This window comes from Anopheles moucheti, chromosome 2, assembly GCF_943734755.1.
Source record: "Anopheles moucheti chromosome 2, idAnoMoucSN_F20_07, whole genome shotgun sequence".
Classification (NCBI taxonomy): domain Eukaryota; kingdom Metazoa; phylum Arthropoda; class Insecta; order Diptera; family Culicidae; genus Anopheles; species Anopheles moucheti.
In genome coordinates, this window is record NC_069140.1 from 33,068,923 (window position 1) to 33,092,042 (window position 23,120).

A 23,120-nucleotide genomic window follows, 5' to 3' on the forward strand; every position below is an offset into this window, starting at 1 on the left:
CATCTCACGTCGTACTTGATAAAGCTCGGGCGCCCCATCGTACCGGGGGCCAATATTTTGATATCTGTCACTTTGCCTTACATCAATCGATAGGTTGCTGCACTAGCACAGTACCTGGATGAAGAGCTCTGAAGCACAGCGTCCTGAGGGCGATGAGGCGAGCATCGGTAGAGAAACTCTGATGACCTCGCGCCGTTTATGATGCTTCTGGCGATGATGCTCGTCCACATGACGGAATTAGAATACTTGAAGCGGGTTGGTACGAGCAAGAACTTGCGTTTGACAAGCTGACGTGAACATATTTGAAAGCATGGTAGTGTTTTATGATAAGGTTTTATGCATATCTCATCGATGGAGAGAGAAACAGAGATAGAGAGTAAGAGACTCATTCAAACGGAGCGCAAAAGCTGCTAAGATGTCGGAATGTGTACAATAAGCGTATTGAAAAGCTTTCTACCAGAATGAATGGGACCTAATCGTGATTGCGTTCCATTCATTCGATCCTTCCAGAGTGGTTTTGTATGTACATTTCATAAGTGCATCTAATCTAAGTATCGCTCTCAGAAGCTACGCAATAACTCTGCCCCATTTCCCCCAGGTCTTTAAAAAAAAGCATACAAGAATAAACTGTCTAAAATCACAGCACCCTGGTCGAATGCTATTTGTACTGCACATCTTGGCTATGTGGCTAACAAAAAAAACTGTACTCTTCTCCCCCAATCCCAGCACAACACACCAAACGGGCGAAATCGGCTAAGCGAGATTTTCTAACGCGTTTTGGCGAGTGCAGTGTAAACAACTCGAGAACCGCTTATGGAAGTTGCATCGTCACAGCGGCGATGTTGAAGCATCATCACCAGCCAGTAATCCATTTCGCCGAGCAAGGAAAACACCGTTCTCGATTGGACGGTTGGACGGTCCAATCGGTTAGCTTTGGCCTGTAAAGCTGTAGTCAAAATAAATCCAACATTCGCTGGCATTTGAAATCGCTGCTTGGCTGTTCACCGCTAGTGTGCTGCCGTTGATTCGATTTGTTTCGGGGTTGGAGTGTGTGGTTTTTTTTTCGCCTCTTGCTTGCATCCAAAAAAGCTCCAATTTGTTGGTGGAACTCTTCCATTCTCGTCAAAGACCAGGCGTCTCCATGGCGCTGTCAGGATGCACCAGGGCCGGTGTGCTAAATTCCGAGAATAAAGCGTGACCAGAGATGTGCCAACAATAAAAAAGGCATCCTGCTGTCTGCTCGCTTTACGGCTTCGTGTTACGGGTACGGCTGTGCATCGTCTTTTCAGTGCTCAATTTAGTGACAGCGATGATGAAGGTGACAGGGTGCTTCATACGCCAAAATGGACGGTTGGTAATATTTTTTGTACGCCTTTACCACATCCGCCGAATACAGGATGGCAATGTAAAACGGATTCACCTGCCGTTGCTTAACGGTACAGATAAAGTTTTCAATTTGCATTGAACCAGGCCGCACCGCCGTAACCAATGTGTAGCAAATCCGAACCGTGCGCTCCGCACCTGTGAACCGAACAAATCGAATCCATCGAACCAAAAGCAAGTCAATTATGAAAGCTTTCTGCTGAACCGATTTTTTTCCCCCTACCGTCGGGAAAGTTTTGTGACTGATTCGGAACGGATGGTCATACCGTGTAGCTGTAAATGCTTTGCTTTTATGATTTGCTACGACGCAAGCTGTAACACGGTTGTGTACATTGCTGTACTCGGAAGAACCGATCAGTATCGGTTGAATGAACGTACCATTGGGGTAGTTACTGTTGCCAGTGTTCAAGCGTATGGCAAAGAGGCACACCACCATACGTGTATGTTTTTTAATTGATACAATGCCATCGTTCTCTACGCGAGCACAAACAACCAGAGACGACAAGAAGTTTCAACTTAGTTACGCTTCTCTGTGTGGGTTGTATTTCATATTGTTAATTTTCCTTCCAAATCCGAGTTTTTTGTTGTGGAAATTTGAATCAAAGTTAAGCTGGGGGACAGAAACCCGCTTTTCCTTAAACAACGTTCGTTGTTTGATTGATTTCTCATTTCGTTGAGTTTTGTGTTGCAGAAAGTTATCTACTTGCGGATGAATGGCCACAAGTTGAGGGTATTTTTTGCCATTGTGTTGGAAATGGAAAGGGAAATTTTGTTGAAATGCTGTATTGCATTATTGAGCAACACGAAGCGATACAACGACTTTTTTTATCCCTTTTCCCCCTTTTTGAACACTACTACTTTAGCCTTTGTTGGTCTGACTAATATAAATAGGTCGTTATCGGTGCTATTGTAGAGGGATCTTTATTCAAGTTTTCAACTCCGACGAGAGCAATGGCGGTTTTACTCTTTTCGAGGTCCCAATTGGTGGTATCTAATGGGGCCCCTAACTGTTTATCATAATATCTACAATCTAATAATCAGGATTACTTGAATATGAAACTAATAAAACCTCTCAGTTTTGTTAAGAAACATTTAAATTTCTATGCAAATGTGAATCTTCAAAACATACAATAATAGTTCGCGTAATGTAGTAAAATGTCTCCAATATTTATGAATTATTTAATTGCAAACAATGACCACGCTTCTGCCACATTAAAATATAGGCATTCTTCTTACAGACACATCAACCCCGAGAGACCTAAGGTCCTGCTATTTCTGGCTTTCTTTGACTTTTGTACAGCTTGATAGTTAGTCCTAGCTACGGAAGGTTGATCCGGAAGGGATTTTGGACCTGATTATGGCCTGATTTATGTGAAAATCGATGCCACTATCAAAAATACCATCGGTCCACCCGAAAGATGAGCATAACCGTACTTGTTTGAACTAACTAGGTGTTTACGCAAGTTTTTGTTAAAAAAAATCTTTCTTCAGAAATCCTTATACATTAAAACATGTTCTTTCGTATCAAAACTATTCTGCTCGTTATGACTTTAAGGCTTAGATGTACATTACTCAACAAGTTTATTGTATAAACCAGCATCAACTAATTTTTCACTAATATTCCAAATATAAACTTCACTATTTCTTGGTTGGTTAATAATAAAATGTATTTTGGAAGCACGTCTTGCAGCTACAATTCGAGACTCCCTTAATCCTCCTCTTGCTATGATGATGATGATCACGATTTTACGATTCATAGCGAGAAGAATCGGTCCAGCAGAAGATCACGATCTAGGACGTGTCTCCTTCCCCTTTTCAATCGCCTACTGTTGTATTGGTGGCCCGTCAGTGTGTCTTATAGCAGCCCCGGGTTTATACATATTTGAGCTGGTACCAAATTGCATTCGGACCGTTTCTCCTTTACAAGGAATGGCTATTCTACTACGTGGTCTAATTGTTCAGTTATGGAACTAAACTCAGAAACATAAACGACGGGCATGACGCAGCTGTAGGTTGTTACGACAAGAAGATAAACGTTTTCCACCTGTTCTTTGTCACATATGTTCATTAACTCCAGTGACCAAGAAGCAGTGATTAAAAACAAAAACATGCTCAAATACTACCAAAGTAAAGCAAATGGCCGAAAAAACACAAATCTAGAAATTTATTAGCATAATTAAATGGTTGGTCAAGGACAAAAGGGTCCATTGCAGGAAGTTTCGAGCAGTTTAATTAGCAACACCAATAGCTTTTATAATTTTATGTTCCATCATAAAGAAAATGTTTGCCCAATCAGTACTACATTCCCGTGCCAAGTTAGGCTTTGCTCACTGATTTGAGAATCATTTTTCACCAGTTCGGCAAACCAAATTGGTCCTTACTAATCACTAACCTGTGTGTGTTTTTTCTTGCGAAGATTGCAAAGCTCCCTTGAACAGTCCGCACTTGTAGGAGAAAGCCATGAAGCACATCCCTTTCAGCGCCGCACGTAGGTGAGCTTCCGTAAAAGGAATTTGTTTACTCTTTTCGCTTGCTTCCTACCGACCGGAACCGTCCGCATCGTCCGCACGATTCCGGCAGGTTTTAGGCTACCCTGCGGCCTCCAAAACTAAACAAAAAAAGCGAACAGTTTATCCACATCCGCTGCTGGGAAACGGTTTAATCTGACCGAAACTGGCCGATGTGTTTACCTTTGATGTTTGCGCTGTCCGGCATTCGAACAAATTGGAAATGCGAGCAGTACCAACAGCTCGTCTCATTTGGTGGATGGCTTACGGGACCTGTGGCAGGTTACCTGCCAGCGGCAATCAGTCGACCTTTACCGGAAACCGGAAATCGGAACCGAAGCCTAGCATGGTGAAAACGAACAAAAAAAAAAAGAAATGTACATCGTAAATATCGTCATCGAAGGTACAGAAAGTGGGGACCTACACCGAACTTCACCCGCAACAGCAACAGGGATCAACGGTAAGAGTGAAGGAAATTGATTTTATTTTTTTCGCTTGCAATCCCCAGCCCAACGGTGTGTTTGATCAGCCGAGTTCTTGAAGCGTTTGCTTCCATTGATTGGTCTTCCTGTTGTGGCGATAGAGCTGAAGCAGCAGGGATCAGCTACGACATCCTTCCTAGGAACAATATCCTTCAAGTAATAAATGAATGAATCGGAAAAGTGGAAGAAAGCATAGTGCCGCCCTGGAGATGGTACCGAATTTGTGTTTGAGTTACACACTTCCCCCGGTACGGTGTTACGGATATATTTCCATGTTTCGAACGAGTTTGTGCGGTTTGTTGCACGTCCAATGGCAATGGTGTCGGGTTACATGCATCGGGTCCATTAGGGAGCTATTACACTGCACAGGGCATTACTGTAACCAGGTGCCGGGGCAGTGTAAACAACGGCATGGTGACGTGATTGGTCTCCGCTGGTGGTGGGGCAAATTTATTTCGACAGTATCGAATTGCTTCGAGAAGGATAATAACGCAATATTTAGGTCAAAGAAGCGGCACCGGCAGCGTTAAGCAAACAAGGCTGAGTAACAAATCGGTTTCGGATTTAATCCTTGCGAAGTGTTGCGAAAGGGCTTGTTTGTACTGTGGTTGTGTTTTATTAAAATCTCGTTTTTCTTTTTTGTTTGCCATTTACTGATCTCTTGCTACCTGTTCAGCTTAATCAGTACAGTTGAAGTAGCAGTAGAGTTATTAAATGATTTTGTGTTATATCTTCCGATGAAAAAGAGAATTCTTTTCTGCATACTTTAAAGCCAAGCTGAGCAATGGACGCTGGGATATTTTATTATGAATTAGTAGCTTTTGGAATATTTGAACGTATTTGATATCACTTCAGCTCATCATTTACACGTTAAGGTACTACTACACGAGTGACATTTATGGTGATTCTTAAAAACAATCGTTTCACAAACATATTCGTTATTACTATGTTCGATGTCAAAAAAAAATTAGTCCTCCTAATACCCCTACTTAAGCACCCGTTGCAAATCACATACGTTTGACATACACGCCAAGCATGAAGTCAACATCCTTGTAGATTTTCCGTCCAGCGTCCTTTTCACGCTACATCCCACGAGCGTGATACAGGTAGGTTTCATCCGTTGCGACATATTTGTTCGGGTAAGCTGATTTTCCTCGTTCATCCGTTCTTTTGGATTATGAAGAGTACAATATTGCCTTCCCCCCTGTGCCCCTTCTGCATGATCAGTAGTTTCTCCCAATAGCATCGACCACCGAAAAAACCCTGTCGGACAAAAAAGTACGAAGGAAAAATCAAACTAAAAACCACAAGAACTGTATCCACGCCAGGTACACACCGAAACGGACCTACAGTTCTTAACAGTTCGTTCGAGTGGAAAATCTAATCCTCGGGCACTCGTAACTGATCCGGAGATTTTCTACCGTAGACTGTACCGTAAGGGATCAAGGAAAAGTCATCGTCAGCCGGGACACAGTTTGTCGGACACATTTCGTCCATCGAATGTGGGCAGTTTTTTTTCTTTGGTTTGAATTTCAACGAACACATACACATTTTCGATTGGAAATGGCAGGGTGGCGGTCAGCACACGGCCCAGTACCTATTGTGCAGGATGGCTTCCGAAAAGCCCTTGAGGCTTACGGTTCGGTTTCAGCAGCAATGCCGAAGCCTGATGCACGATGGATAGATACTGACCCACAAGGGCGGTTTCTTGGACGTGCGAGAGGATGGAACGAACGGCGTATATTGCAATATTGTGCAACATCGGTTCCGACACCGGTGCTACGGGGAAGCCACCTGAGCCGCTTTATGTGAGCGAACGTTCACAATGCATGACCGGAAATTAAACTCTCGATTTGTGCCAAGTGAAAAGTGCACCGAGGAGTGCTTTTCTTTTAATTTCATGAACAATCGACCGGCACCGGGTTGTTGTCGGTTGTGGTTCGGACTGTTTCACAATGATCGATGGGTGGCAGCTTGGCAACGGTGGAAGTACAAAAAACAACGAGTTCATAATCAACTTTTCCGTCCCACCGTAAGTGGAACTGCAATAAGTGAGCTTTCGGGGAGGTAAAGGAAGGGGCGATCAATGAGAAACGTCTAGAAAATGGAAAACAATAAACAAATCGTACCATCAGCAAGATGAAATGTATTTCCCATTAAGAGTGTTTACGATCGTACAACCATCAGATATCGGTTCGGTCGCAACAGGTAACTTAAAAGCGTGAGGATGAGCATGAAGCACACAACAACAAACAAAAAAAACGGAAAATGATACAGCCATCCCATCCGTTGCCCAGGATCGCAGATAATTGGCCCAATCAGACCGATTTCCCATAGTGATGAAATGATCCGCACATTTCCCATTAAAAGCTTTCACAGTCCACCCACCCACCGGCAACGATCTCTCTCGTCGAGCATGCCGAAAAAGAACTCCATTCGTACGGCAAAATGGACTGCTGCTGACTTAAGCCGTGCTGAGCTGAGAACGGTTGCAATTGGCAAACGAAACATTTGCACCATTCCAAACCCATCGTCCGGGGTTGTGTTCGATGCGGGTAACGCGTGAGACTAGGGCAGCGGGCTACCAGGGATTTAGAGACAAATTTTCCACTCTACAGGAAGTAGACAGTTTCCATAATCATCCCCACTCGCTGGGTCGGCGTCTTGGGCCTGGGCGGATGGGAGACATAAAAGCCTCGACATCGGGCCGGAGGACAGGGGTGGCACGGTGGTGAAGCTAATCGGATTATATTTAATTTCTGATATGATCGAAATATCATTCATCGGGATGGAGGGTGAACTGGGCGTTGAGAACATCGCCCCAGAACGAAAGGGGACGCGGCGGCTAGCAGACAGATTATTTCGGTACTTCCCGGTACTGCCAGCGGAAAGTATTGCCCTTATTGCCCTTTGCAGCTTTGGCGTTGGGGTTGCTGTAGTGCCTGCCGGTTTGGGCGGATGAAGCACACAATGGATGGCTTATGGACCGACCCTTCGTATTTTTCAAAGATGCCCAGGTGTTGTACATCTCATCTCCACCCAGACGCCACGGTTACTTCGGTTTGTTCTTTGTCCCATCCGCACCAGATAGGGTTTCTTCCGCTGTTATTTCATCCAATTCAAGGGAACTGTGCTAGATAAGATGAAGTTCGTTTGCATCCCCTCGTTTGGTCCGGGCGAGGCGCAATGTCGCACCGTTATCCGATTCGTTACGGCGGTTGGTGGGTAAGCTTTTTCATATTTCAATCTTTGATAACATTTGCATAAAAAGATAGACATTGCACTGGTCTGTGTGTATGTGTTTGGCACAAGATTATGAAGCGACTTCCTCAACTCCACCGAAGGATATCAGTAATCGTTACGATAGGGGACGATGATACTAAGGGTAGAATCTTCATTATTTGCTCCCAGTGTTCCGTGGAACACGGTTGCATCCGGTGCGCTTGCTTTAGGAAATACTTTTCCTAACATTCGGTCCGCATTCGTGCGAGCGCATTTGCATCGGGCGGTGCTTAATAAATTGGTTTTGGGATTGTATTGCGTATTGGGTTTTTTGCTCGTTGTTGTTGTTTCAAGCTGCGGGGTCTGTTTGCATACCAGATGGGAAGCAATCAGTAATCGAATTATGCTCTCTTGATTGGGAATAGCAAAAACCGGAATGTGAAGAAAGTGGGCAAAACTGCACAAAAGTCTTTTATAAATAATGAATTGACATTGGTGGAATAATCTTGCTCGAGGATTAACGTTTTACAAGTTAAACTTATTGAAAAAAAAAACGTAGCAGCAGTGGTTAAAAGATTAGCAAAGCTAACGGAGAACGAACCAGAACGGAATTTAAATTGCATAGATCTAGGCGTAGAGTCATGCTGTTTGTCTCGCTACAATCATTTTAACAACTCTGATTTATTCTATATTATTTCTAGGGTAATAAAAATATGGAAATAGTTAGTCGATGCGGTTCCTACTTTGAAAAATCGTCATTATATTAGAATTAACCCTATACATTTTTTTGTTCAATTAAGCTAGTACAATAAATTTAGGTATAAAATGTACGTTCTGCCGTTGATAAAAATATATTATAACAATAATAACAGTACCTAGGCGTTTCTTTAATTGATATTTAATTTTTGCCTTTTTGCCAAAGTACAAAATTTGATTTCCTTCTCGGATTTACGATTCGCCGTAAGGTATGCAATTTGCATATCATGTAAACCTTTTGCTCCCAACATTGCATACATTTAGGCTACGAAACAGAACTACTATTCATCAGTAATGAATCAATTAAACAGAAAAAACTGTCTCAGCAAATGAGAAATGAATAAATTGCACCTAAAAGTGTGCTTCCTTTTTCATTTCGCACTGTAATTGATTCAACCATTTTTGACACTAAAAGTAACGTAAAAAAGGACCATAAAATTCAAGTCTTTGGACGCTTTGGAAAACCCCTGCAACCAGAAATCAGAGATGCAGCCCTCAACTCGAATTGCGATGTTGTCAACCGGCACGGAAGCGTTTCGTTCAGGCTGACGCATGAATGTTTCAATTGGCCACTCGAATCCTCGAATATCGATTGTCGAAACGGTGAGCTCGGGATTGGGCTGACAAAATCGGAAATGTCTTTCATCAAATTGGATACAAATTTAATTTCAAGTGTGCTTAAAGCTCATCCATTCCATTTCCGGGTGCCGTCCGACGGCCCGGTTGAGCTGCATGCTCTTTTATTTGCTAAATCCCCATCATCAATGGAGAGGTGTGTGTGTGTGTGTGTGTATGTTGCCCACCTCCCAGTATCGACCGTCATGAATAAGAAATCGATATGGGGATACCCTTTTTCTCGTTTGGCCGGTTCTCAATCGAGTTTCCGCCGGATTGGGTGAATGGGGCGGGAACCGCACGAAGGGGAGTGTGTGTATTTGGGCCATCAGAGTGACATCAAACCGGGTCACCAAACCTCTAACACTTCTCCCATCCTTCTACTGATGGGGATGGGAGGGCATGGGGGTGGCGAGGACATACGGAAACCCTTATCAACAGGGATGTGGGCGAAAAATGGAAATGTGTCCTCGCCTTCCTGACTGATCCGTTTCGGTTTACCGTATCCGGTCGTTTTACCGCCCCACCCTCTTCGGGAGGGACGGAGGTAGGAACAAAAAAAAACTGACTCATGAATGGAGAGATCGGTTCCGCCACCCCAACTCATTGGCCATTTCATTCACCGTATGCTCTTGGTGGGAGGGGTTGAGGGTCCGGCTGGGCTTCCTTAGTCTGGAATCCAAACACGCCGAGGAGAGAAAACTTTCTTCCCTTCGACCTCTGGATGCGCTTCCAGTTGAGTTGCCTCTTTGCTTTATCTGTTCCTTTATCATTCGTGAAAGATTTAGGGTCGAGCGAGATTTGCTCTCGCAATAGGGCCACACGGGTGGTTTGGCAGATAAAAGTCAAACAATAAAACGCCAATTACCTATAAATTATTTTTAATACGATTTCACCGGGGCCAGAGCAATAAAATGTAAGAATAATGAACCCCTTTTTACGTTCCACTTGGGGTGATGTCGGGATTGCTTGCCAGCGATGGCGGGACGGTTGGGGATGCTTTTTTCCCCTTCTGAACCCAGCTGTGTGTGCTTCTGCCACACCACAGCAAAACGATTCGCTCAAAAACAATGAAAATTCCATTGTTACAAACGGATGGAGCCGAAGGTTTTAGGCAAAATTGTCCATCTGACACCGACCGCACCGGAAAAGAACCGAGCGATGTAGTTTCGGTAAAAGTAATACACGTTTGTGAATAGTAAGCCGACCAAAGGGTGTTAGTTTGTTGTCCCGTTTTTTTTTTTCGAAAGGATTCCGGTTCAAAAGCAACACCCGAAAGGTAAATAAATGTAGGACATACCCGATAAATTATCTCTCGATGGGAAAAAGGGAACCTTAACAGACAACGCTTCTAATATGCACATCTCGGATATGGTGCGTCCTTGGCAGGAGTGACCGTTTCATAAGAGGGGGTTGAATAAAGATACACACAGTTGGAAACTTCGTACCAAACCGGTAAAAGCCAAACGGTCCTGATACAGCATTATCAACAGCGAAAGGGCACGCCGGAGCATTGGGAGGTTGTAAACGTTTATCGCCTCTATATCCGACTAAACCCGAACTGATTTTGCCACTTGCACACACACACACACACACACGCATGTACTGATTTCCTACGGAAGGTTACACACTAGCCAATGGATGGAAAAATGTAACGCCATTCATTTGCAAGCGTTATCCTCACCCGGTTGATTTATCGTCACCCAACTCTTTCGGTCATTTCAGTTGCAGACGATTCGATGGCCACTGCCGTGACGGTATCCAGTGGTGGTTGAGCCCACAGCTAAGCATGCAGGGGTGCGCATGTTTTGTGATGATGGCAATTTACATCAAGGATAACGAGCTAACACTAGCATGCTGATAAAATGGTCGATGATGCGATGGTTCGCCATCGAATGGCATGGAAAGAGTCGTTTAGCTGTGTTGTGGTATCGATTGTTTGTTTAATCGTGATTGGAATTTATTTGCCCCATTTTAAAATTTAACCCAAAGACAACATGTTATCCTTTTTGGGGTTGTCATTACCGCACCAGTGTTTTTTTTTTCAGATGTACTACAACTTTTCTCTCTCAATAGGCTCTCTGCCTATTTTCCCAAATCGTTCCCAGTCTCTATGGGTAATGAGGTTGAATCTCTACAACAATTTCTATTGTTTGGATGTAGGACAATTCTTAATTGATTTATTGTATTACATTATGTCATATTTTTAAATAATACAAACAAGGCTGTAAATTTTAGGCATTATGTATAATATAAATAAAAATATTATGCATGAACTAGGCAAAAGGGAAGAATATGATCTCCATACATTCCATTCAGCGGCGGATCAAACGGTAGGCGGAGTAGGCGGTCGCCTAGGGCCTCGTCGTGTTGGGGGCCCCAAACAATTTGTGCCAATTGTGCGATTTTTGGGAATTTAACAGCAGAGTTAATTTATAGGAAGAAAATTAATTGAAAAGGTAAAAAATTGAAAAAATATATCTTCCTTAGTTATACAAAACATTTGTTTCTATGTAATAATTTAAATGCAAAGAAGAAAATCGACTTTGTGACTTTAAAGTATAAACGAAATTACACCAGGACCGGGGCACTAATTTTCCCGTTAATCGAGAAAAATTTCTCTGAAAACTACCAGTTTTCGAATGTATAGTACCAGGAGAGCATCCACGAAAGAGGTAGCACCTAGTATAGCAATTTTGATCGAAAACCGCCGAAAAGTATGCAATATTTAAACACTAACTTTCCCGTTGGTGGAGAAAAATTTCTTCGAAAACTACCAGTTTTTGAATGTATAGTACCAGGAGAGCATCCACGGAAGAGGTAGCTCCTGGTACTGCGCCGTAAGGTATGCAATGTTTATACACTAACTTTGCAACCAACTTGCAATGCAATGCGCCGTAAGGTATGCAATGTTTATACACTAACTTTGCAACCAACTTGCAATGCAAGTTTGGTGCATGCAAGAAACTTGCAAGATGGCGCCCAACTTCGTACTTGCATGCAACAAACTTGCATACAAACTTGCATGCAATCTTGCATGCAAGTTTGTATGCAAGTTTGTATGCAAGTTTGCATGCAAGAACTTGCATGCAAGAACTTGCATACAAACTTGCATACAAACTTGCATGCAAACTTGCATGCAATATTGCATGCAAGAAATTGCATGCGAAAACTTGCATGCAAGATTGCATGCAAGTTTGTATGCAAGTTTGTTGCATGCAAGTACGAAGTTGGGCGCCATCTTGCAAGTTTCTTGCATGCACCAAACTTGCATTGGAAGTTGGTTGCAAAGTTAGTGTATAAACATTGCATACCTTACGGCGCATTGCATTGCAAGTTGGTTGCAAAGTTAGTGTATAAACATTGCATACCTTACGGCGCAGTACCAGGAGCTACCTCTTCCGTGGATGCTCTCCTGGTACTATACATTCAAAAACTGGTAGTTTTCGAAGAAATTTTTCTCCACCAACGGGAAAGTTAGTGTTTAAACATTGCATACCTTTCGGCGGTTTTCGATCAAAATTGCTGTACAAGGTGCTACCTCTTCCGTGGATGCTTTTCTGGTATCGGAAATCTGAAAATAGCTGGTTGGTATGGAATTTCGTACCAGTCGATGGGAAGTTTGTGCGAGATGAACGATGCTTTCCGTTTCATCCATCTTCCTTACACTAGCGATCGCTCTCACGGATTTGACAGTATGCAATGCAATAATGATGGGCAAATTTATTCCACACTGGAGGTGTCACCTCTTGAAAAACATGTTTTTCTGGTATCGCAAATCTGAAAACAATTGTGTTGTTCATGGTCTTAAACATCAACATGAGCGAAACAGGTTTCTATGAAAATTCTCTGATTGTTACCGTAAAGTAAACCGATTGAAAACTATACCTTGGGCGAAAAATCGTAGAAGGCGTTGGACTACTCAGGATTCGTAAATGTACGTGAATCGTAAAAAATGTGGCGTTATAGTTTTCCTTAGCGCATACAAACGTTTATATAAAGACTAGCTTACTAGGCCCATTTACAGGGCTACGCAACTGAATTCTGAGGTGTACGCAAAGGAGCTTTTTTCCAAGACTTTGCTGGTGTTGTTAAATCATGTTTGAAGTACATCTCCCTTACACCGATAATGCCGTAGCAAAATTATAGGCCCCTCTTTAAAAGTTCCGCCCTGGGCCTCCAAGGGGATTGATCCTCCACTGATTCCATTGATTTCTTCAATTGATGCGATTTTCATGAATGTGATGGATTTTTTCGTGATGGATACAATTTTAAATATTGTATAATATAATGTGTTATTAAAAGAGTTCTAATAAACAGTGGCCAATCGAATGTACTAGATGGGATCTCTAAGATATTACTTCTTCATTCTTGTGGGTTAAAAGATAACAACATTGTCAAAAACCATTTGAAAGCATCTTATCACTAGATCGAAATGGCCTGCTTATAAACATCTAGAACGGTCTAAGGCCCTTAAAACGATGAAATTTTGCTGGCCAAATGTTAAGTAATGTTCCGGTGAAATACAACCATTTAATTTCTTAATAAACTCAAGAGACGACATTTCAACCTGATCAAAGTATGCTTGAAACTGTTTGGAATCAATATGGCATAGACTTTAAAGTGTCTAAATAACGATTTTGGATTTTGTATTTAAATAAAAAAGTCATAAAACAAAATGTTACAAACACCGATTAGAAAAATAAGCACTGAAATTGAAATTATAAGGGAATTATGGTCCAATCATCCCATAATAAACACTCACGCGAATGAGTGATACTTCGTTCTACTTTTTTTTAATTAGTTAATAATTTGATATTTAATTTTTAATATTGAAACTTCATGTAAAAAAGAAATTTGGGATGCAAGTATAATAATTTTAGTGGTTTTCTACGCTTCAATAAATTTATCATTTTCGAAAACTTGTTGATGTATGTTTAATACTTAGTCAACTGGAGTTTTGTTTAAAACTCCTTCATAAAAGTAAAATGCACATCCAAGCAATATCTATTTGCACAAATTGGTTAATGAGTCAGTACCGATGGTACCGAAAGTGCAGTGCAAGTAAATTGTAATTATAATAATTAAAACCAAAAAACAAACCCATCTTATAAAAACGTTTCAAAAGACTAGGTATTATTGAAATGAGACGCAAACTGTACTTCACAAAAGATATCCTGGTTTTCTTTTTCAAAAGAAAAGTCTACAACGTTATACATTTCTTGCACAAAAAAGGGAATTATACTCACGACTAAGAAGCAAAACATTGCACTCCGTAATCAAGTTACGGGCATGAATCAAACACAGGAAAGACAGCAAAACTCTTTCTCTCTCTCTCTCTCTCTCTCTCTCTCTCTCTCTCTCTCTCTCTCTCTCTCTCTCTCTCGCTCTGCGTGTATCTCACCGTCAGACATGTAATGCGAAATGCAACGAAAAACGATAAAAGGCATACCAATTGTCTGGAGTGGTACTTTTGGGCGCAGGCAAAATTTTTACCTTGTCTACCGCCCAGGACACCGCCGGGAGCACCCACGGGCACAAATTTGACTGCGGCAAAACATTAATTTGTCATAATTAGCCATTGCTCTTAAGATCTTCCGGACGAAGGGTGTCTGTGCCATGTACCCACCCCCTCCGCGACACTTTACCCGGTAAGGTAAGAAGAGATACATTTTCTTTAATTAGTTATACGGAGTGCTTTTTGATGCTACGGGTATGCTCTTGTACGTAAAGCCATTTAATTTTTCTTGCTTTTTTTGGGCTTCGAAAGGCAGAAAGTGAGCGTCACTTTGCTGGAGCGCTGGAGCTCGGTGGAGCAGGATTTTCGTTCGGGGTAGAAGTGTGTTTTCCCAAGTTTCGCAGGGTGGAAAAACACAGGAACAGCAGCTGAAATGCGGCGCACTAGCTAATGCAGCAATCCGGGGAGTAATTGAATTGCCTATTTGTGCACCAAGCCCCCAGGGGTTTTGCGATTGGCCGAGCACGCGTGGTGGTACTTAGGGTAATGAAAGTGAAACTTTTGCATGCAAAACGTTTGCAAAATCTGTGCCCTGCGTTGAAAAACTCATTCGTTCGCAATTTCTTCACCCAACCGGTGGAAAAACAAACAACTGCCTCGAAGAGAGTAAAACATCTCAACCGAGTTTTGAAGTGATATGCAAACATGGTTTCACCGTACCATGCGAACGCCCCCGATGAACTATGGGTGGGTTTGGAAAATAAATCACACTGCCTGTGGGCGCAGGCAATTCTACCAAATTGGCCATCAGTTCCGCTTCCGTATGCTAATTGAAAATGAGATATCGTGAAATATATTGTCGTTAGGAAAAGGGTAAAAATTTGATTCACCCCTTGTAATTACATTAGCCATGTTGGTAAATGAAGAAAGCTGGCGTTGCAGTGCCAAAGTACTTGAAACGATTGGTAAGAGTTGCAGTGAACTGCACTGTTTTTGTTCCATGATCTGAACTGTTCCATCAAGGATATTACTCACAAAGCCTCAAGGAGGGCGCCATTTGGAAGTGTGTTTTATTTTGTGAAAGGCAACTTTATTATTGAGAAATAATGCTTGTCTGTTTGTCCTTTCTTCGCCCCCCTCTCCCCTTTTTAAGTGTTTTTATTATCACCATTGATGCCACAGCGACACGGTTTGGTGCAAGTTTAATTATCAGCCGAGGATTGGCGCACTACACTAATGATGTGGCTGTCGCTAAATCGACTCCCTCAGCAAAAGCGATGGTTAATTATCATCGTCATAATACTCGTTAAACTAATCATCAATTATGATAATTGCGAAGCGCGTGCAAAGCGCATGTATGCTTGTTGTTGGAGGGCATCTATGGCTGCACAAAACCATATTTTTTGTTGTCGCATCGGTTGGCCGGTACCGTATTCTTTTTTTTTGGTTGGAATTGCATAAATGATGCGGTTTTCGGTAAATGTCTCCTCCTCCATCACGCCCTGTTGGCCGAACTTTTCGGTGACACACTGGTAACATTCATATGGAATAGATTACATGCCATTTGAGTTCGTTCAGCGTCCGTTTAACCACAGTGGAGGACATAAAATTTGCATTTTAAATCTACTCCACCTGAATGGCTAACTGGGGTTTCCACTTTTTTGTTTTAGAATAGAACGGTAAGCGCTTGCTGACGGTGGGACGAGGGATTTTGTGGGAGGGTGGCGTATAGGGGGCAATTTAATAGAAAATATATTTGCATTCCATCACACATACCAGCCGGAGAAGCTCACGGGTGACTGGGCGCCTCCATGCTGAAAATCACATTTTAATTTGAATTTTATGTCTGCGCGCGAGCGCTCCCAACCGCCCGAAATGAGGAAACGAATTAGCGGTACCAGGATTCGGTTTTTGTTGAAGTTTCTAATCAAACGTCTGCCGTGATGCATTTCATTTCGGAAATTTGGCGTTTTCAAACATATTATGTAAACTGAAGTGAAAACCCGTCCCGGCACTGGAATGATGCTGCCGAGAAAACTAATAACTGATCGCACTTACCGTGAAGGTGACTTCACTGCCTGCTACGATGTTGACTACGCCACTCACATGCCCCGCAAAGCAACGCCCCGAATTCGCCGGTCCCGCGTTGCGTGTGTTTGTCTTCTGGCGTGGCATGTCTTTTCCGCAAAGTAAACGCATGCCAAGGTCCTTTTGCTATCCTTTCGTACCAATCCGCGCGGCACACGGTCGGAAATCTCATCATTCATCATGGTGACAAAGCCGCCGGGAGACTTTTACCGGCGGCCCGCCCATCTCGCTCCGGTTTCCGGTTGGATCGGCGAAATGTATTTGAATAATTTATAATTGCTCCCGCCGCGTTCAGTAGCGAAGCCCGGGCGGGGTACGTCTGCCGGTTCTCCTTAAAACAGCCGCTTAAGTAGATGTTAATATTATGCTTATGAACCACCGCCATTGCCGCGAGGCTGCGTGTGATTTAAGCTCCACATACGAGTAACGTTTCGCGGTGGAAAGAAAAACGATCCACCGGGAGCGCTGGGTCCTGAAGGGCAACGCGTTCCATTAGACGGAGAGCTAATTTTCGGGGAGTTTTGATGGATTGGGACCAACCCCCGGGGGTTGATGCTGGCGTGACAGTGAAGCACGGCTTGATGATGAGAGTTGTTCGTCATTATTGCCTATTATTATGGTGCCTACGATCGGCGTCCTTATTGCTGGCGGGAGGTTTCGGTTCGTTTCGCACGTCCACACCATTCAAAACCCACCCCTCCCGGGGGCGACTCGAGGCCGCGGAATGTAGTAGATATCGATGATTACCATGAATAAATAATATCGGTGGCACCGCATTCCAAAAAACCATTCCCGGGGACGGTGCTCGGGCCCCGTTCTTAAGTTGCTGCTCGCGAGGCCAAGGTCCCAAGGCTTTGCGAATGGAACGCACACGAATGATAAGTAATTTTCGGTGGAATCGGACCGTTTCATGTAGATTTCAGTTTTGGTGGTGCCGACCGGTCTAGGGCAAATATTGAACGGGAGAGAGTTTGGGGAAGCTTTTGGGAGGTGGTCTGGAAATGCTTTCAAGTTGATGAGCGTGACTACTGCGGGAATGTAGCTAATAGCGTGTATCTTATCGCTGATGATAATGTAGATGATTGGCTCTTGAGTTACTTTGGTCCGGGTCACCGGTGTGAGTGAAGGGAATGCCTTCCGGTGATGAATGTGCTAATGGTTTGCAAGTCTATTGCGCAGAATTCTCTCACAACCAGTTTTGAATTATTGGTCATTTATTATTATGGACAGCACATTTAAGTATGGATGAGATGAACCCAGCGGCGGATCAAACGGTAGGCGGAGTAGGCGGTCGCCTCGCCGTGTTGGGGGCCCCAAACAATTTGTGCCGATTGTGCGATTTTTGGAAATTTAGCAGCAGAGTTAATTTATAGCACAAAATCTAATTAAAAAGGTAGAAAACTGATCAAAAATATCTTCCTTGGTTATATAAAACATATGTTTCTATTTGATTAGCTATATCGGCCCGGTTACACGGCTACGCAAGAGAAGTATGCAGTGTACACAAACTGCTTCTTTTTTATCGGCACGACATCTTTAGGATGCTTAAGCCTACCATTTCTGGCTTTTCTTTATTTTATTTACCCGTAGGACAGTCAGTGCTGCGTACGGAGGTTTAGTGGTCCAAATGAATTTTTTCCGTGGTCCGACCTGCTGCGCTACCAATACACCATCTGGCCGCCCCGTGAACCCTTATATGCCCTTTTACTTCAACCTATTCACGTATTCTATTTCTTGAACGGGAGTTTTTCATCTGTTCGTAAATGATCCTACCGTTAGATGCTAGTATAGAAATCATGTTTATTTTCACTTCCGCAATATTCGCAAGCTATTGCCATTGCGATACTCGTGGTGTGGTTTCTCTCCCCGATTGAACCGTGAAAATGTCCAGCCTACGTGTTTCGGAACAGTATTGTGGTGGATTATTGTGTTTAGTATTTCGATTGTCACAATTTCTGCAAGTTTGCAAGCCGGTATTGATGTTTTTACCGAAACAATCTGTCAGTGTACTACGACATAGCTAGCATTGTTATAGAATATGAATAAAATCATATTGCAATCATTCGAACTCTCTTTCCCGTTTGATATTAAAACCTCATGGTTCTTGGAATACCATTTCTGTTTTTCTTGATTATTACTTAATCGAAGCTGGATTGTAGGTCCAGCTTATGTCCACCCATCCCAAACTGTCCAAACACTTCATCATATCCCCGTGTAGAATACTGATCAAACTACATTACTGTAATCTCGGTAACATTTGCATCGTTGTTAGACTGAAATTGTTTTAAAATTTCCAATTCTAAATCCATACGGTTTAAGATCATCACTGCGAAATCGTTGATCTAAATTAAAAAAAAATCAATGCACACAATTGTTTTCAGATTTCCGATACCAGGAGAGCATGGTTTCCCAGAGGTGACATCTGCAGCTTGGGACAAATTTGTTCATCACAATTGCTATTACAAACACGTGAGAACGATCGCTAATAAGTAATATAAATAAAACGGAAAGCATCCTTCATCTCGCTCAAACTTTCCGTCGGTTGGTACGAAATTCCATACAAAACCAGCTGTTTTCCGATTTCCGATACCAGGAAAGCATCCACGGAAGAGGTAGCACCTTGTACAGCAAATTTGCTCAAAAACCGCCGAAAGGTATGCAATGTTTAAACACTAACTTTCCCGTTGGTGGAGAAAAATTTCTTCGAAAACTACCAGTTTTCGAATGTATAGTACCAGGAGAGCATGCACGGAAGAGGTAGCTCCTGGTACTGCGCCGTAAGGTATGCAATGTTTATACACTAACTTTTCATACAAACCAGCTGTTTTCAGATTTCTGATACCAGGAGCATGTTTTTCAAGAGGTAACATCTTCCATCCCCCTCCCTCCCTTCCCCCACCAAGATGGCGGCCAAGATGACGGACGGACAAGATGGCGGACAAGATGGCGGACAAGATGGCGGACAAGATGGCGGACAAGATGGCGGACAAGATGGCACTGGCCTAATGGATCAAAGAATGCTATAAAACATAATAATTTGTTGAAGTAGTTCAGTAAGTAGAAGCTCACCGCAGAAATCAACCGTAAATTTTTGTTCATCGCCTAAAACATCGACGTGAGCGAATGATCATGGAGGTAATCTTTCAACACAAAAACTTGACCTAGCATTATTGTTTTCAAATGCTGAAAGCTATGCAAATCTAACCGACTGTGCATAACACAAATTATTATTATTATATACAATTTGCGTTGTTTGTTTAATGGGATACACAATGTTAAACAATCCACTAAATAATAAATAAACAAAAAAATCGAAATTCACAGCTTAGTAACTCGCTTATTCTGTATTGCAAAACGTATGATGGGTGACTACCCTTCACAATGCATCAGAGAATGAGCGATCTCCCGCCAGGATATGCAACATATACGCGGCATATTTACGTGGAGTAATTTGATTGGATGAATTTTCTTCTGCATTCGGCTGCATCTGGGGATCATACTCATTGATGACGGCACCACTATCTGTGTTTGTCCCAGTGCTCGATTGTTTCGGCAGTCTTCTTCGGCGGTGTATCTTATACATACCATGAGTGGTGGAAAACCCTCTTCACTCCGTCGAAACAGGAACGGGTACTGTAGAGGACACATCATCTGGTTGGTCTCATACACTGGCCTTAAGGATCCTGTAGCACGATGATGTAGCACAATCTCCCGTGTATATTCCGTGCTAACGGTGATATCATCACAAACACACATGACCCATCTCACCTGCAGTCGGTGTGTTGTTTCGGCACTGGTCAATACCTGGTTTACGTGAAAGGAGGCAAAGGCGCAGTTCATCGCGAACAGACACGCGTTCATACGTATGACTGAACAGCCATGTTAGTGGATTGCGTATGATAAATACCCAGGATACAGGATAGACAATAGCGATTAAGTTCACCACCAAATGCTGGTGCTTGAGTGTTTGGTTAAGTTAAGTTAAGATCGAAGAAGTATAACTGAGTGTTGCATGGCGAATACCCCGGAAGCACAGCGAGCGAACCAATTCGATGGCAAAGTGTTCCTTGGATGCTGTAGTTGTAAATTCCACCACGTGCAGCTTCTCGAAGTTGGCGCACGTATGATTGTAGCTCCATTTTGAAGAGTACAGTTACAGTGGTAACTGGAGTTGGTAGTGATATAGCCGGTTCCGATATTAAATTCGAAGATGTTGATGGCCCTGGCCATTGAAGAACATGGTTAGGGACGGCCCTGCGGCGGATCAAACCGTAGGCGGAGTAGGCCCCTTCTTACTGCGCTTTTCGCCTTGTCTCATTTTAAGTCCCCTCAATGTCCCCCTTTTCTCCTGCATCGTTTTGAAAATTAGAGGCCCCAACTATAATTCCGCCCTGGGCCTCCAAGGGGATTGATCCTCCACTGGATGAACCCCACAGGATAAGCAACACAGTACGAGAAATGGTGAAGCAGTTTTGTGTGGCAGATTGCATACTTCTAGGCGTCGTTCTGGATATTGTTGCTTTTATTTAGATACGGAGAATTTTTGTTGCATGTGCTTAATCACATTTATTCATACTATTTACTTGTTTTTATATTTATTAGTGTGCAGAAGTTTTGTTAAAGCTGGTATAAAGTTTTATGATCCAGAGTAGATTGCATACTTCTAGGCGCCATTGATATAAAGCTAGTATTTTCTTTTGTGATTTTAAAACATTATATTTGAGTTATAGTGTTGGGGTTTGAATGCATGAAACACTTGCTGCTAACGCATTATTCTTACTTTTGTATTAGATGTATTTTGTTGTTTCCTTTGGCAGCAAAATGGGTGTGAATAATTTAACGGCTTGCAATTTAAAACCACCCCGGCAAATCATTAATGAACCTTTCCTTCACAGTGACATGATTAAATACGGTTCTTGGAGCGAGAGTGAGAAAAAAAGCCCTCCGTCCCAAAAAGAACACATCGAATGGAAGGTGTGCTGTCGATTAATGGAATCGTAAATAACCGTCGAATGGCGATTAGGTGAAATTAAAATCAACTGCTGACGGTGGCGGTGACGATAAATGGGCGTACAATTTGGTTAATTGGTATCCCTTTTTCGACGCACCGATCGGGATGAAGATCGTTTCGAAATCAGCCGGAATGTATCCTGCAAAATTGCTTCTAATGGAATGCCGAAGTATCAAGTGACCCGTTTTATCGCACACATTTAGCCGTTACGGATTGGGGCTTATTTTGGTAGTGAATATTGTATCGGGTGATGTTTGGAAAATGAAACCGGATTGGAGTGTTTGAGTAGAACGCATCTTTTTGTTTGACGCTGTCTCTAAAAAAATCAGCTGGAAAATATTTCCAACACCGCGTATATTGTTCTTTTTTCACTAAAATGTATTATCTTTTTTACTATCTTAATGCTGCTTTTTCATTGAACAAACGGACTACTCCGAACGCCATCGTGAAGATGGACGAGACAGTCTGGCGGTTTTAATTACTGCACTTTGTTCCTCGTGCAAAGCTCGTTTTCTCTGTCCCCAACTGCATTGCTCAAGTTGAAGCAATTTCGGATGCGTCGTTCCCGGAAGCCGGAACCGTACACGAAAACCGTCGAAAAGCGACCGAGGATGTACGGTATTGTATAAAGTTTAACATTCGAAAGAAAACCACAGACTCATCCGGTGCGGCTACATATCCGACGAACGATACGCTGCCACCTCCCATGGCTGCCGATCGCGTCACATAAAACCCACATGTACCCTTCATCTCGATGTGTGCGACCGTACGATGAAGCACTCTGCCGACGAGTTCCGTGAATCACGTGAAACCACCGGCGGTGGTGGGTTGGGATTTATTTACGATTACACTTTCCGACCAAAACCCGGGTCCTTTTGTACGTTTGTCGGCTACCGTTCCGGAGCGTCACCGTCGAATGGAAGAAAGTGAAAGTTCCGACTGGGACGGGATTTGCATTTGCATGTGCCAGGGACCTTCGAAACGAACTGTCCTCCAGCTGTTATTTGGAGATTAACATAAAAGTCGGTTCGGTCGGTGGGGCGTGGAACCGGGTGCGAGCGGGTTGCCACTGCACTGCAGACGACAACCATTCCGACCGGCTCGAGTCGAGTGGTTTGTTGTGGCTGGCATTCACCCATACCACCAATGTGTGTATCCGAGCTGGCAATTTTGAAGGACCGTGCGGGGGTGTGGGAAGGGGGGGTCTGTTTAGGGCTTTTGGAGGAACAAATAATAAAAATTAAAAACGGTTCATTTAAGTTGAAACTTTAATTCAGTTAATACCAAAAAAGCACATGCACATGGCTGTTGGGTGAAATTTCCCGACGAGTGATTTTTTACCGCCGATTTATATTGCGCAAATTGTTCTTTGTTTTACTCTGTATTCGTAATGAAATTTTTCAAATTTTGCCAAACTACAGCGTAATTAAACGAGTCTGTAAACAAATTCTGTCATTTGCACATATCCAGACTTTTACATGCAGGGTTGAATATCCGACTATGGAATTCCGTCTTCACAAGTTTTAAAACGTAGCGTCTACACAAGTAATATAAGAGAGGTTTACGATTTCTAATAGTCCGATAGTTCGGGTAGTAAC